Here is a 16,560-nt window from a genome sequence, read left to right on the forward strand (position 1 = left end):
ATGGACTCATGAATTTCTGTTTTTTTTCAATGAGTTATAATCTAGTACTATCATAATAATTTTGATGCTCCCTTGTCTCAGATTTGGCCAGTGGAAACCCCTTCAAAGTGATTTCTATATCCTTTTAACATATCCTCTTCGTTCTGTGAGCACTTTCTTGCTTTCTGGCGCAACAAAATGTTCCAGTCTCATCTGTACTTTCCCTGCCCCAGCCTTGGAGTCAGCCGTTTTTCCAAGGAATCTGGTTCCTTTAAGTTGAGAATGATATTTAGAAGTTAATATCTATATGCTAGGAGCTGTTGTGGTGTCACTGCTCCCAGGTGCTCTCAGTGGACAGGGCTAGAGACTATGTGTATGTATGCCATACATATACACACATTTACATTTATATTTTGTATCAATTGATATGCAGTAGAAGCCATATGTTCCTGCCAATACTTGCATTTCCAATATAGGACCACAGGTTTCCATATTTGTAACTCCCTTCTCTGACAGAGAAAAACCTGGGTCTCATTATCCTTTATTATATTTTTCTTATTTGATCAATCCTCCTTTATATAACCAGTCATGCATCGCCACTGCCATCTCCTCTTCAGTGAAGATGCTTTCCTTGCCTCATTTGGGTTCTGACATCCTGTACTACAGCCACTGATCTATGTGGACACCCTTTTCAGCTGTTGTTGTCTGACATCCCAGTGCAAGGCTGCGCCTAATATGTGGATGCCCTCTTCACCCCACTCAAGTTTGGACACTTTGCACTGGACCACACCCATGCACAGAAACTCTCCTCGCTCCATTTGGGCTCCTTGGTGCCAGCCCCCACTGTCCCTGTGCAGGTACCTTGCTCACCCTGTTTACTCTCTGAAACCAGAGCACCCCCCAGGCATAGATGTCCGCTTCACTGTGCTCAGGCTCTGACTCTTCATGCTAGGCCATCACTTACTTGGATATCCTCTTCATGCCTCTCAGACTGTAACACTCCAGGCCACATAATTCTCCTGCCCTTCTTATCCGTCTCAGGCTCTGACTTCCCATGCTGTCTGCCCTTCATATAGAATCCCTCCTCATTTCATTCTGAATGCGCACCACACACAGGCACACTCTTCATGCTGGTTGGTCTCCAGCAGCCTGCCTGGCCTGTCCCCATTCCTTGTATGGATGTTTCTTTCACCCATCTTGGGTTTTGACCCCACATAGCAGGCTGCCCCTTTGCTTATTTTAAAAATATTTGTATTGGGCTTCCCTGGCGGCGCAGTGGTTGAGAATCTGCCTGCCAATGCAGGGGACACGGGTTCGAGCCCTGGTCTGGGAAGATCCCACATGCCGCGGAGCAACTAGGCCCGTGAGCCACAATTACTGAGCCTGCGCGCCTGGAGCCTGTGCTCCGCAACAAGAGAGGCCGCGATAATGAGAGGCCCGCGCACCGCGATGAAAAGTGGCCCCCACTTGCCGCAACTAGAGAAAGCCCTCGCACAGAAACGAAGACCCAACACAGCCATAAATAAATAAATAAATAATTTTAAAAAAAATTTGTATTTTCCCTACCCTTATGCTTTGCTGCTAACATCTAATGGGTGGTGTGTTAAACTTTTAAAATTAGGATAGAATGTAAGTACAGTGACTATATTTTTCAAAACAATAATTGGAATATGTCTGAAATATAGTATAGAATATTTGAAATCAGTGCTATCCGGAGCAATTTTGGGTATATGGTCACCATTAAAATAAAGAACAGGGACTTCCCTGATAGTCCAGAGGTTAAGACTCCGTGCTCCCAATGCAGGGAGCCCAGGTTCGATCCCTGGTCAGGGAACTAAATCCCGCATGCTGCAATTAAGAGCCCGCATGCCGCAACCAAAGATTCCGCATGCCACAACTAAAGATCCTGCACCCCGCAACAAAGAACCTTCACGTGGCAACAAAGATCCTGCATGCCACAACTAAAGACCTGGTGCAGCCAAATAAATAAATAAATAAATATTAAAAAAAAAAAAAAAAAGAACAAAGGAGAGTTTCCATTTCTTTCTTTCTTTTTTTTTTTTTGGCTGCACTGGGCTCAGTAGTTGCGGTGCATGGGCTCAGTTGCCCCGTGGCATGTGGGATCTTAGTTCCCTGACCAGGAATCGAACCCATATCCCCTGCATTGGAAGGCATATTCTTAACCACTGAAGCACCAGGGAAGTCCCGAGAGTTTCAATTTCTAGTAATAGAAGAGTACCTCCTATTGAACCAAACTTCCAACAGATAACAATTATAGGTTCTGGACAAAATATGAAAAAAATCTGATACCTGTTACCAACTTGTTTTTATGGCTTTTTTCCCCAAGGGCAGGCCCCAGTTTTAGCATCAGGGTGACCAAAACTTGAGTAGATAATCCACAGTTTTACTAGCTTAAAAAACGATAGCAATCACAACAGTTGGGAGGCAAAGGGGGAAATCCTAGAATGGAGAGGGCAGAGAGGGCTTTTTGTGTATAAATTCTCTGGCTGGACCAAATCTTTAGCTAATCCTTGAACTACACATATACGGGTCATACCCTGAGCAATCCATCAGAGGTGAAAGTAACTGAATAGAGATTTACACTTCTGCAAGAGTGACCAACTTATCCCAGGTTCCCTGAGGCTGTGAAAGTTCTGTGGTCTGGGAAAATCCTCAATCCCAAGTATACCGGGACAGTTGGTTATGCTAGCTGCTGCCCACCACAAATGAAACAGAATTTGAGTTTAACTACATGCTTTAAAAAGTAAAATAAACAAAGAAAAGATCTATATGCTTCAAAGGAACATAACAGACTCCAGAAATTCTGTAATATCTTTATAATGTCCAGGGTACAATCCAAAATTTTTAGGTTATATGAAGAAACAAGAAAATGTGACCCATACTCAAGAGAAAAGGAAACCAAAGGTGACTGAGCCCAAAGTGACATAGGTATTGGACAAGGATCTTAAACAAGTATAACAATTATACGCAAAGATGCAAAGGAAAATATGCTTGTAATGAATTAACAAATAGGAAATCTAGCAGAGAGACTAGAAAAAAGAACAAAATGGAAATTCTAGAACTAAAAATTACAATATCTGAAATAGAAAACTCACTGGATAGGCTTGACAGCACATTAAGATGAGAGAAGAAAGAGTAAGTGAACTTGAAGATTTATCAATGAAAATATTCAATCTGAGCAACAGAGGAAAGAACTTTGGGGGGGAAAAGAATAGAACCTCAGGGAACTGTGGGAAAATATGAAAAAGTCTAACATACATGTAAATGAAGTCCTAGAAGAAAAGGGGCAAGAGAATGGAGGAGAAAAAGTATTTGAAGAAATAATGGCTGACAATTTCTCAGGTTTGCTGAAAAACATAATTTTACACATAAAAAGTTCGGTGGACCCAAGTGGGATAAATGCAGATAAAACCACACCTAGACATATCATAGTCAAACTGCTAAAAACCAAAAGTCAGGAGAAAATCTTGAAAGCATTCAGAGAAAAAGAATACATATATATAGGAAGACAACAATACAAAATATCACTGACTTCTCATCAGAAACAACAGAGGATAGAAGATAGTGGAATGCCATCTTTAAAGTGCCAGAAGAAAACTGTCAACCCATAATTCTATATCAAGTAAAAACAACCTTTAAAATTGAAGGCAAAATAAAGATATTTCCAAATAAATGAAAACTAAGAAAAGTTGTCATTCACACAGCTGCCCTACTAGAAATGCTAAAGGAAGCTCTTTAGACTGAAGAGAGACAATACCAGATAGGAACTCAGGTCTTTATGAAAAAATGAAAAGCACCAGAAATGGTAAGTATGTGGGTAAATACAAAGTACTAATTTGTTCCTCTTAATCTCTTTAAAGTATAATTGCTGCATGGATTCCTTTTATTCTCCTTGAGGCATATTTTAGGGAGGATAAAGAGAAAGAATAGTCCTGCTCTGAAGAGGAAATCAGCAACTAAGTCTTCCAAAATAGTATCCTTATTAAATTTAGAGTGCTCAAATCTGAAAAAATTTACTGTAAGTAGCTAATATTTGTAATCCTTTTCTTTTCAGATATAAAACCAAACGTGGAACTGAAAAGCACTCAAGAGCAGTCTGTGCCCACAGGTAACATCAGGTCTTTCCACTCTAAAAATACACCTTTACTGAATAGACCAAAGGAAGAGGAATATTCTGATTGCAATAAAAATGCTATGGAAATGTGTTGGGGAAAAAATGTGGTTTTCTCTTCCTGATACAAAAATAACATATCCATTTAGATCATATAAGTTCTTTGGCATCACAGAGCCAAACCATCTACCTAACGTTAATCACTGGTTTTTTATTTTCTTTTCAAATCTTTTCAACTGATTGGTTTGAATAAAGACAGTTTTTGTTGAATAATATAGTAGCTTATATTTGAACAACTTGTGCTTTTCACTCAGGAACAGTGGTCAGCAAACTTTTTGTAAAGGACCGGAGAGTAAATATTTTAGACTTTGTGGGCCATATATGGTCTCTGTTGCATATTCCTCTTTATGTTTTTTACAATCCTTTAAAACTGTAAAAACCATTCCTACCTCCTGGGTCCATACAAAAACAGACCATGGCTAGATTTGGCCTCAGGCCACAGTTTGCTGACTTCTGCTCCAGAATAAACTATAAACATTTAAAATAATCTATTTCCTAAAAATAACTTCTGTGTTTTCTCCATTGATTAACTCACTTTGTTTGAATCAAAGCTTTTGCTACATTACAAAATTTACCACTTAAGTGCCTTGTTATATTACTGTGAGTTGTAACCTTATGTTTTTTGGTTTTTGACTTTTAAAAATTTATTTATTTATTTATTTATTTTTGGCTGCATTGGGTCTTTGTTGCTGCGTGCGGGCTTTCTCTAGTTGCGGCGAGCCGGGGCTACTCTTCGTTGTGGTGTGCGGGCTTCTCATTGCGGTGGCTTCTCTTGTTGCGGAGCACGGGCTCTAGGCACGCGGGCTTGGTAGTTGTGGCACGTGGGCTCAGTAGTTGTGGCTTGTGGGCTCTAGAGCACAGGCTCAGTAGTTGTGGCGCATGGGCTTAGTTGCTCTGTGGCATGTGGGATCTTCCCGGACCAGGGCTTGAACCCGTGTCCCTTGCATTGGCAGGCGGGTTCTTAACCACCGCACCACCAAGGAAGCCCTAACCTTATGTTTTAATTGAACCTGTACCTCATATTAGTTGTTCAGGCGTGCACTTTATGTCCATTATTTCAGGCTTGAGAAAAGTAAACTATTTAGAGTCTTACTGTCTAAGAGTATATGTTATAATATGCAGAAAAGAGAAACTTTACCTATAAATCAAAACCTGAGTCCATGATGACCACATTTTCAGGACCTCTTAGTCATGGATTTTATGTAATATGTTTCCATTTTACTCCTACATGCCAGTAAAATGTCCTGCTCCATGTGTTCAGTCATGCCTGCAGCTGAAAGGAAGCCCCTGCAGTTTCTAATCACCTCTCTTATTTCAGCCCCTCCTTAGTGCCACAGGATTCAGTGTCTTTATTTGTTGCATGTAATAGATTCTCAGCAAATATTTTATTGAAAATTGGGAAGGAGTTTGATAGCAAGCGGGTATCTTTTCTGTTCATTTCTTTTGTTATCATCTTTTTGTTAAGCTACCATGCTTATATGTGAAATAATTCCAGCTACGTCATGCCTTCTTCCTTACTTCTAATATTATCAATATTTATTGTACAAAATTATATTTTTGTTAAACTTGATTTTTGTTAAGTTTGCTGTTTATTTAACCATGCTTTTATTATGTCTACTGCCTTTTACTTAGGAACTCCCGTAACACTTTTTTTTCCCCTTAATCTCGTGTCCAAGTCTACATTATAGGCCTGAGTCTTGCATTATAGTTGTGCGTTTATTTTATCTACATCTGTAAAGTATAAGCTCCTTGAAGACAGGAATTATAACCTATTCATATCTGTAGCCTTGTCAACATTTAGTAAATGTTTGATGAAATAAAGGAATTTGGGAGCCAATATGCTTTCCACAGAATCACATTTATAATGTGAACAGAAAGGGAAAACAGGATTTGGTACAGAAGCTTACAGGCTTCCTCTCAGGAAAGCATCTTTCTCAAATTGAGTTATGCCAGTAGTTTCAGACTCAGTATTTCTCATCACTATATGTTAATATTTCTTGGTCTTAACTAGCAATAGCAGCCTACTGAATATTCTGAGATATACCAAAGGAGAGAGAATTTCAATCCAAAGGAACTTGAGTGCATTTTAACTCAGGTGAAAGAAGTAGTCAAGAAAATGATGTCTAATGGAAAGGCACATGAACCTTGGGCATCTTTCTAAACCTCAAGAGTTTTCACATATATCTTTCTTGGGTGTATGTGAAAGCGATATTGTCTATCACTAAGGGATTGGGTGAAGCTGAAATAGGAGTCTTACTTAATACATGTTTATAAAAATCCTTTAAAGTTGACCGCATAGTTAAAATTCTTCTTATCTCCTAGAAGGTTCGGTGCTTTTGCATGACTACGATTTAACCAAACCTCATGAAACAGAAAATGTGGATGGTACAGAAGGCCCAGCCAATCAAGATGAAGACATAGGAGGTGAGCCGTAGTGTATAGACCAGAAACTAAAGATATCGTTCAGGCTCCACATGGAGAAGAAATCAGGAAATCTCCAAGGAAAACTTGCATTTGTGAATTGAGTTGGAAGGAATTCAGTTTTGTTCACTTTACAAATATTTACATTTAATAATTTGCTACAGGATGTCAGCAAATTTTGAGAATTTAAGGTGCTTATTCAGTGTTCAAGTTATACTAACTTCTTTTTTTTAATTTTTAAAATTAATTTTTATTGGAGTATAGTTGATTTACAATGTTGTGTTAGTTTCTGCTGTACAGCAAAGTGAATCAGTTATACATATACATATATCCACTCTTTTTTAGATTCTTTTCCCATATAGGTCATTACAGATTACTGAGTAGAGTTCCCTGTGCTATACAGTAGCCTCTTATTATCTATTTTATATATAGTAGTGTGTATATGTCAATCCCAATCTCCCAGTTTATCCCTCCCCCTCCTTCCCCCTTGGTAACCATAAGTTTGTTTTCTACATTTGTGACTCTATTTCTGTTTTGTAAATAAGTTCATTTGTACCATTCTTTTTTAGGTTCCACATATAAATGATATCATATGATATTTGTTTTTCTCTGTCTGACTTAGTTCACTCAGTATGACAATCTCTAGGCCCATCCATGTTGCTGCAAATGGCATTATTTCATTCTTTTTTATGGCTAATATTCCATTGTATATACATACCGCATCTTTTTTTTTTCATCTTTATTGGAGTATAATTGCTCTACAATGCTGTGTTAGTTTCCGCTGCACAACAAAGTGAATCAGCTATTTGTACACATATATCGCCATATCCCCTCCCTCTTGAGCCTCCCTCCCACCCTCCCTATCCCACCCCTCTAGGTCATCACAAAGCGTCGAGCTGATCACCCTGTGCTGTGCAGCACCTTCCTACCAGCCATCCATTTTACATTTGGTAGTGCATACACGTCAATGCCACTCTCCCACTTTGTCCCAGCTTCCCCTTCCCCCACTGTGTCCTCAAGTCCATTCTCTATGTCTGCATCTCCATTCCTGCCCTACCACTAGCTTCATCAGTACCTTTTTTTTAGATTCCACATACATTCGTCAGCATATGGTATTTTTCTCTTTCTGACTTACTTCACTCTGTATGACAGACTCTAGGTCCATCCACTTCATTACAAATAACTCAATTTTGTTCTTTTATGGGTGAGTAATATTCCATTGTATATATGTGCCACATCTTCTTTATCCATTCATCTGTTGATGGACATTTAGGTCGTTTCCATGTCCTGGCTACTGTAAATAATGCTGCAATGAACATTGGGGTGCATGTATCTTTTCAAATTATGATTTTCTCTTTATATATGCCCAGGAGTGGGGTTGATGGATCATATGGTAGCTCTATTTTTAGTTTTTTAAGGAACCACCATACTGTTCTCCATAGTGACTGTACCAATTAACATTCCCACCAACAGTGTAGGAGGGTCCCCTTTTCTCCACACCCTCTCCAGCATTTATTGTTTGTAGACTTTTTCATGATGGCCATTCTGACCAGTGTGAGGTGGTACCTCATCATAATTTTGATTTGCGTTTCTCTAATAATTAGTGATGTTGAACATCTTTTCATGTGCTTTTTGACCATCTTTATGTCTTCTTTGGAGAAATGTCTATTTCGATCTTCTGCCCATTTTTTGATTGGGTTGTTTGTCTTTTTGGTATTGAGCTGCATGAGCTGTTTGTATATTTTGGAGATTAATCTCTTGTAGGTTGCTTCATTTGCAAATATTTTCTCCCATTCTGTGGGTTGTCTTTTTGTATTTCATTTTTAAAATAATATGTTTATTTTACTCTTTTCCATTATAAAAGTAACACATGTTCATGATAGAAAGTTTGTATGGGATATTTTCCACCAATTCTCCAATTCTCCGGACACCAACTGGGCATCCAGCAATTCAATTCAATTCAATTCAATTCTTATGCTAACTTCTAGAATTAGTGCAGAACCCACAGGTTAAGGTCTCAGTCCCACAAGACTGCCCTCACTTCAGACACCACTTAAAAGTACCAGGTCCCCAGGTTACCTGCACTTCTGTCCAACTTGACTCCAAATTCAGGATTTCCCACAACCACCCCCACCCTCAGGTTTGATAATTTGTTAGAATGACTCACAGAACTTAGGAAAGCACTTTACATACTATTACTGGTTTATCATAAAGGACACAACTCAGGAACAGACAAATGGAAGAGGTGCATTGGGCAAGCTATGGGATGGGAGGGTGCAGAGCTTCCATGCCCTTTCTGGGCACACCACCTTCTAAGCAGCTTGATGTCTTCACCAGACACTCTCTGAATCTTACAGTTCAAGAGTTTTTATAGAGCTCAATCTCCAGTCCCTTTCCTGGAGGTTGGTGGGTGAAAGTTCCAACCCTCTAATCACTTGGTCTTTCTGGTGACCAACCCATCCTGAGGCTATCTAGGGGCTGCACCTTAAGTCACCTCAGCATAAACTCAGGTGTGATTAAAAGGGGCTTGTTATGAATAGCAAAAGACACTCTTATCACTCAGGAAATTTCAAGGGTTTTAGGAACTTCGTACCAGGAACCTGGGACAAAGACCAAATGTAGTCTTTGACCATGAATCTCTTACAGCAAATGCATCACAGAAGTCAAAACATACTGGCACATTACTAGAGTCACACTCAGTCATTAATTAGTCCAGTCCATCATCATAGCATATGAAAATGTCTTCTAGGGTGAGACCGCTCAGATTTGCAGGCTTCCATTTGATCTTGTCAGGTTCCAAATGCAGTAGTGGTCTCAGCAATACATGGGTTCATCTTTTCAAGCATCTGGTATAACTAAGCTAAAACACAATATTATTCCCTTGCTCTGAGTCTCTATTGAGATTGTAATATAATACTGGATTTCCTTCATTGCATAGCCCATTGATTCATTCCTTTGCCCTCAACTACTATTCCTCCTTCTCTCCATTTATTTATACTTAAACTTTTCCACCTTTAGAAGGAACTTTAGATTCAGCTACTGTGATGTTCTAGATTTCAGGCAACAATACTAGTCTAGTAAGTGCCTCCCCTTGAGTTCACTTCTATTCATATAAGGTAGAGTTACTTAGGTACAGAACTAGTGGGCTATTTTTACCACCAGGCAGTGACTACTTTCAGTGTTAACCTTGATTTTGCCAAATGGAATGAAGACACAACCTGCCTTATCAGGCCTTTAGGAATTCTGACATAAAGGTTTAAAACTATAGTTACAGTTTCTTACTTAGGAATCATCCCTGTTTCTGGCACTTGTAGTTGCATCCCTGGTCCTGTGACTACAGGGCATCAGATAGGAAAGAGAAAGTTGAGGTATGTGGAGAAGAAAAAAAAAGTATAGTTATCATACCAGTGTCCTCTCTCCTTGGAAAGAATCATATAGTCATACCATCATCTTCCTCCCATGGAAAAAATTGCATAGTCATACTAGCAGCCTCTCCCCACCGTCTCTTCCCCAGATCCACCAGAAAAACAGAGGAGTCTATCTAGTGGGGACAACACTGCCTTAGCTCCTCTTATGTTGAGTGTGAACACACACTCTTTTTTTTAAATTAATTTATTTATCTTTGGCTGCATTGGGTCTTCGTTGCTGTGTGCGGGCTTTCTCTAGTTGCGTTGCTGTGCGTGGGCTTCTCATTGCGGTGGCTTCTCCTGTTGTGGAGCACCGGCTCTAGGCGTGCGGGCTCAGTAGTTGCAGCGTACGGGCTTAGTTGCTCCGTGGCATGTGGGATCTTCCCAGACCAGGGTTCGAACCTGTGTCCCCTGCATTGGCATGCAGATTCTTAACCACTGCGCCACCAGGGAAGTCCCTGAACACACACTCTTGAAGACATATAAACCAACCTTTCATGCCTACATCTCCCCCAGTTTTAAACAACCAATGTTTCAACTGCCTGTTCCAATTCTCTATGAAACTATTATTCTGAGGAGAATATCTCTCTGCCTACTCATTATTTGATATTATGAGCTGTAAAGTGTGTTCCTTGCTCTGAATAAATGTGATTTGGTGGTCCAAATGGGTGCAATATCTTATGTTCCGGTTCTTTTATAGTACTTGGACCATTTGCATCTACCACCAGGTAAGCAAAGCCCAGTCCAGAGTCAACGCCTATTCTATCAAAACCCATCTGTAGCCCACTGGGGCTACTGACATTGGTTCAGTGTAATCCACTTGCCAGCTGTGTGTGGGGTCTTCCCCCTGAGGAATCTCCCCCATAGCCATCTGCAGCCTCTGTTTTTCTTGTTGGCATACTGCACAGTTCTTGTTGGCATTTTGAGCCTCAGAGGGTACAAAAGGAATATGTCCAGATTCAGCCCTCTGCACTGCTTTGGTCCCCAAATGTCTATTTATTTCATGGACCCAAGTGGCCACCTCAAGCTAATACCCCATAATATCCATGGATGATTGGTCATCATCCAATCCTGGAAGGGGTTTCTTCTGTTAGGCATCAACCTGTCCTACTTTAATGTACCCGTCCAATTCCCATAGTGATTTCCATAGGGCTATGGTCCATATGGACATCCCTAATAGACCAGACTTCCATAGCCCTCTGCTTATCGGTATGGCCAGACCATTGGCCATCATTCATGAGTCAGGTAAAAACCAAAACATAGAGGCTTTCATTGTTGTTCGATTCTTCCATCCCTGTTAGGTAAACAGCATGTAATTCATCCCACCAAACTGATTTGTTTTTACCTTCTTCAATCAGAGTGGTAGTCTTCCAAACAGGATATTGGCCATTTACCTTGGTGATTGGTAAATCACCTTTACCTTGGAACTGCCATCCATAAACCAAGCAGCGTTTTGTTGGTCAGTCAAGAGCTGTTTATAGGGCGCTGTCCAAGTGACGATAGAATCCGGCAGCTCCTTACACAGTTCAGAAGTCAGTCCTAGGAGAAAAGAGCCTCCCTGCTTGTGAGTATCTCCTGCTTACATTCCCCTTGTAGCACAATCCTGAATAAACCATTTGCATTTTATTATGGAACTCTTCTGGGCATTGCCCTCCCCATTAGAGCATTTTTCTGACATCTCCTAAGACGTCATGGGTGTTTCAGATATTAAGATTATTTTTTGTCCCGCAATCATAGGGGCAGTTTCAATTAATGTCTGATATCAGCCTACTAATAGCCTCTCAAATAGAAATTCTTTATTCCATCCTCCCCATAGTTGTCACTGGGAAGCACTCCCAGGCTTTTGCCGTAAGCCCCAATCTATGTTCTACATAGAGCTATCGCACAGAATTTGTCCGCACCAGCACTCCAGCTTCTCTTCTACACTGTGTGGACTTGGGCAATCTTATCCATCCTCATTCAGCATATCCAATTAATATCGCTTGAAGGATAGATTTACATGCCTCCTGTTTTACAAAGTAGTTCCCCAGTCAGACACAATATCCATACCCATAATACATTCAGGTAAAAGAGGTACAACCAATTTTCCTCCAAACTTTCACCTTAATCAACCAACCCTTATATTACTTTTTTTAAAAATTGAAGTATAGTTGATTTACAATGTTCTATTAGTTTCTGGTGTACAGCAAATTGATTCAGTTATACATATATATACATGTTCTTTTTAATGTTATTTTCCATTTTGATTTATTACAAAATGGATATTGAATATAGTTCCCTGTGCCATACAGTAGGACTTTGTTGTTTATCTATTTTATATATAGTAGCTTGTATCTGCTAATCCCAAATTCCTAATTTATCCCTCCCCCACCCCCTTTCCCCTTTGGTAACCGTAAGTTTGTTTTCTATATCTGTGAATCTGTTTCCATTTCGTAAATAAGTTCATTTGTGTCATATTTTAGCTTCCACATATAAGTGATATCATACGTATTTGTCTTTCTCTGTCTGACTTACTTCACTTAGTATGACAATCTGTAGGCCCATCCATGTTGCTGCAAATGGCATTATTTCATTCTATTTTGTGGCTGAGTAGTATTCCATTGTGTATATATACCACATCTTCTTTGTCCATTCATCTGTCCATGGACATTTAGGTTGCTTCCATGTCTTGGCTATTGTAAATAGTGCTACTGTGAACATTGGGGTGCATGTATCTTTTCGAATTATAGTTTTGTCTGGATACATGCCCAGGGGTGGGATTGCCAGATCATATGGGAACTCTATTTTTAGTTTTTTGAGGAACCTCCATACTGTTTTCCATAGTGACTGCACCAATTTACATTCCCACCAACAGTGTTGGAGGGTTCCTTTTTCTCCACACCCTCTCCAGCATTTGTTATTTGTAGACTTTTTATGATGGCCATTCTGACCAGTGTGAGGTGGTACCTCACTGTAATTTTGATTTGCATTTCTCTAATAATTATCTATGTTGAGCATCTTTTCATGTGCCTGTTGGCCATCTGTATGTCTTTTTTGGAGAAATGTTTATTTAGGTCTTTGGCCCATTTTTTTTTTATTGCAACCCTTATATTCCTAACTGTAACCTCCATAGGACTTCATCAACAGGTTTTGGTTTTACAATATTAGGTAAGAGAGATGTTCCCCAGTTGGACATAATATCCATTCTCATAAAACATTCAGGTAAAGGAGACACAATTTCTCCATGTAAAGCTTGTTTAAAACATCCCAGTTTTCATCCAAACTACCACCTTAATCCTATCAACGCTTACATTTCTATATTCTCTCAATCTAATCGGAGCCCCCTTTAGGGCTTCACTAACATGTTCTGGTAGCACAGTGCGTGAGGTACCCATGTCAGGGAGTTCCAGAAACTTTTCTTCTCCACCCCCCTGACTATTTTATCTCTTCATGTGCAAAAGAATTTGGGTCCCTAGTGAGAGGTTGAGCCAGGGGACCCTGGCTCTTTTGTTATGACAAAGATTAACCTGCCCGTTGCCCTAGGTGATTTTGGGTCAGATTTCTCATTGCAATCTTTGCCTTCTAGTTTTTACACTGGAGTGAATTTTTTTTTTTTTTTTTTTTTTTTAAACATCTTTATTGAAGTATAATTGCTTTACAATGGTGTGCTAGCTTCTGCTTTACAACAAAGTGAATCAGTTACACATATACATATGTTGCCATATCTCTTCCCTCTTGCATCTCCCTCCCTCCCACCCTCCCTATCCCACCCCTCTAGGTGGTCACAAAGCACCGAGCTGATCTCCCTGTGCTATGCGGCTGCTTCACTGGAGTGAATTGAGTGGACTTGTTCGGGGCCCTTTAAAGTAGAGGAACTAGCAGGGGGTCCTTTTGGTCCACCCAGCTTTCTATAGTGCTATATTAAGACCGTTGTTTCAACTCTATCAATGTCCATTTTATTTATCCCATTTCTTGATAACTATCTAAAGACTTTCATCCTGCTGAAATGAGTCCCTTGACTCTCCCCTCTCTTTTTCTTCTTTATTTTGGCCCTATCAATGTTTCCTTTATTCATTTTACTTTTTTTTTTTGCATTTTTCTTCAGTGCACCTACTTTGTAATAGCACATGTCAGTTTTCATTTTTTTTTTTTTTAATTATTTATTTTATTTCTTTTGGCTGTGTTGGGTCTTCGTTTCTGTGCGAGGGCTTTCTCTAGTTGCGGCAAGTGGGGGCTACTCTTCATTGCAGTGCGCGGGCCTCTCACTATCGGGGCCTCTCACTATCGTGGCCTCTCGTTGCGGAGCACAGGCTCCAGACGCGCAGGCTCAGTAGCTGTGGCTCACGGGCCCAGTTGCTCCGCGGCATGTGGGATCTTCCCAGACCAGGGCTCGAACCCGTGTCCCCTGCATTGGCAGGCAGATTCTCAACCACTGCGCCACCAGGGAAGCCCCCATTTTACTTCTTGATAACCATTTACAATTTTCTACCTTGATGGGACAAGTCCCTTGACTCTCCCTTCTGCCTCTCCTCATTTTCTTGTTAATTAACCTAATGTTTTTATTAGCATCTGAAAGACCCAAGAGAGGAAGCTGAGACAGCAGATTCAATAAGGCTTCTCAGACTGTTGCTTGATCTGGAAGCAGTAATATTAAATGGGATGCCCATGCAAAAGAGGTCCCCTGTTCTGTGTTTTCTTAGATTCTGTATTTGTCTTTTTGGCATCTATTCATCACAGGGCCAATTTTATTAACTATATTTTCTTATTTTCTGTATATTTGATGCTTTGATGTTTGGGGACCTTACAGACCCAGGGAAAGACTGCCCTTCCCAGGGATAGCTAGTTCTTAGAGACAGCAAAGGACTTGGCCAGGAGCATGCTTTTCATATATAAACCAACCAATCCAGAGTCCATACCCCCCAACCATCTCCTTATCTAAATCTCATGAACTGAACTAATATTTCTCCTGTCTGAAATCAATCCAGGGCCAAGTAGCAGACAACTAGAGACCACTCCTGTGTCCCAAAGCCTGCTGGAATTATTCAAACCAGGCAGTCCTAAGCTGTTTATCCTGCCTGCCTTGCCTTTTCTCGGAAACTCCAGTGAAGGCTCTAGCCTAGGATTTTGCTTCCTCTTTTCTGCATCCTGACTGACACTGGTGCTTCCCCCTGTCGCCCTGTGTGGTATGTGGTGACCCCCTCTATGGACCCTGTGAGTATAATAAACTTCTTCCTTCCAGACCTTGTTCCCATTTCCTCCTGTGGCTGCACCAACTTTACCATACTATATACAACATGTACATGCTTAGAACACCCCCTTAATCCACAGCATTTACCAAGACCTGGGTAATAGGCATATTTAGTGAGTGACTATCTTGGTTATCACAAAGTCAGTCCCATATGGCTTACATATGAAACGTATCAGCTGCTTCATCTGGGTTGTTCTACTTGGCACTTATAGAGGGAGTTGGACAGTCCTCTTTCTCAGGGTAGACAGACCTTACAGTGGCTTTTATCCAGTCAACCAGGCTGACCATTCCCTCAGGAAAAACGTGCTGTGTTTGTGGATCATGTATAATCATCTGCCATTGTTCCGTAGTGAGCTGTGGGTCCTGGATCAACCCAGACATGCTCTTCCACTCTGCAGCATTCAAAACTAAAGACAATGCCCCTAAGTTAGTCACTCTCACAATTCATTTTAGTAAAGGTTCTTCAGGAAGCTGATGATACTGATTCACAAAATAAGACAACTCCTTCACACCCTACCCCCTGGTTTCAGTAGTTTCTTGGTTTTGCCTTCCCGCCACATGAACTACCTTCTTGGTGACCAGAAGTCTTAGAGGTACTCTCTACTGTTCCCACATAATTTTTCCTTTTGGGGGAATCTTTGAGCCTGGTATCTGAAGCACAAACCAACTGAAATCTGAGCTTGGTTTATCATCAAGGTCTGACCCAGAACTCTCTTTTCATTTCATTTTGGCTTTGCAGATAACAGTAACCAAGGAATTGTACATTTTGCTTTTCTCTTATTAGTTTGCATTTCTACACATATCCAGTGAGTCAACTTCCCAAGAGTTGGATCCACCTCTGAATACCCTTGGTAATTTTACTTTTAGTAACTGATCACAGCACAACTGCTGCTCCATAACACAGGTGACCATGTAGCCAGGAATCAGAGGTTCTTCATCCCCTGCTTTTTCTTCCTTTTTCTTCCCAAACCATATGTTTCCATGAGCCAGGACTGTTCTAGCAAATCCCACTCATGACACCTATTGTGGGATGTTTCCAACACCAACAACTGATTCTTCAGACACCAATTCACCATCAATTCAATTCTGCTACTAACTTCTGGAGTTAGCGCAGAACCCACAGGTTAAGGGCTCAGTCCCACAAGACTGTCCTCACTTCAGACACCACTTGAAAGTACCAGGTCCCCAGGTTTCCTGCACTTCTGTCCAACTTGACTACAAATTCAGGTTTTCACACAACCCCCACTCAGGTTTGATAATTTGCTAGAATGACTCACAGAACTTAGGAAAGCACTTTACATACTATTACTGGTTTATCATAAAGGACACAACTC

The 16,560-nt window shown here is 40.5% G+C and overlaps 1 protein-coding gene across 1 annotated transcript in view; it reads left to right on the forward strand.

Annotated features, from left to right (window-relative positions):
* Positions 1–4,059: 4,059 nt before the first annotated feature.
* Positions 4,060–16,560, forward strand: part of IKZF3 (IKAROS family zinc finger 3) — a 60,411-nt gene continuing 47,910 nt past the window's right edge. The window contains exons 1-2 of the mRNA XM_061174627.1: positions 4,060–4,108; positions 6,494–6,595. The gene's annotated coding sequence lies outside the window, so the exon portion shown is untranslated. The remainder of the gene's footprint in view (positions 4,109–6,493; positions 6,596–16,560) is intronic.

This window comes from Eubalaena glacialis, chromosome 19, assembly GCF_028564815.1.
Source record: "Eubalaena glacialis isolate mEubGla1 chromosome 19, mEubGla1.1.hap2.+ XY, whole genome shotgun sequence".
Taxonomy (NCBI): domain Eukaryota; kingdom Metazoa; phylum Chordata; class Mammalia; order Artiodactyla; family Balaenidae; genus Eubalaena; species Eubalaena glacialis.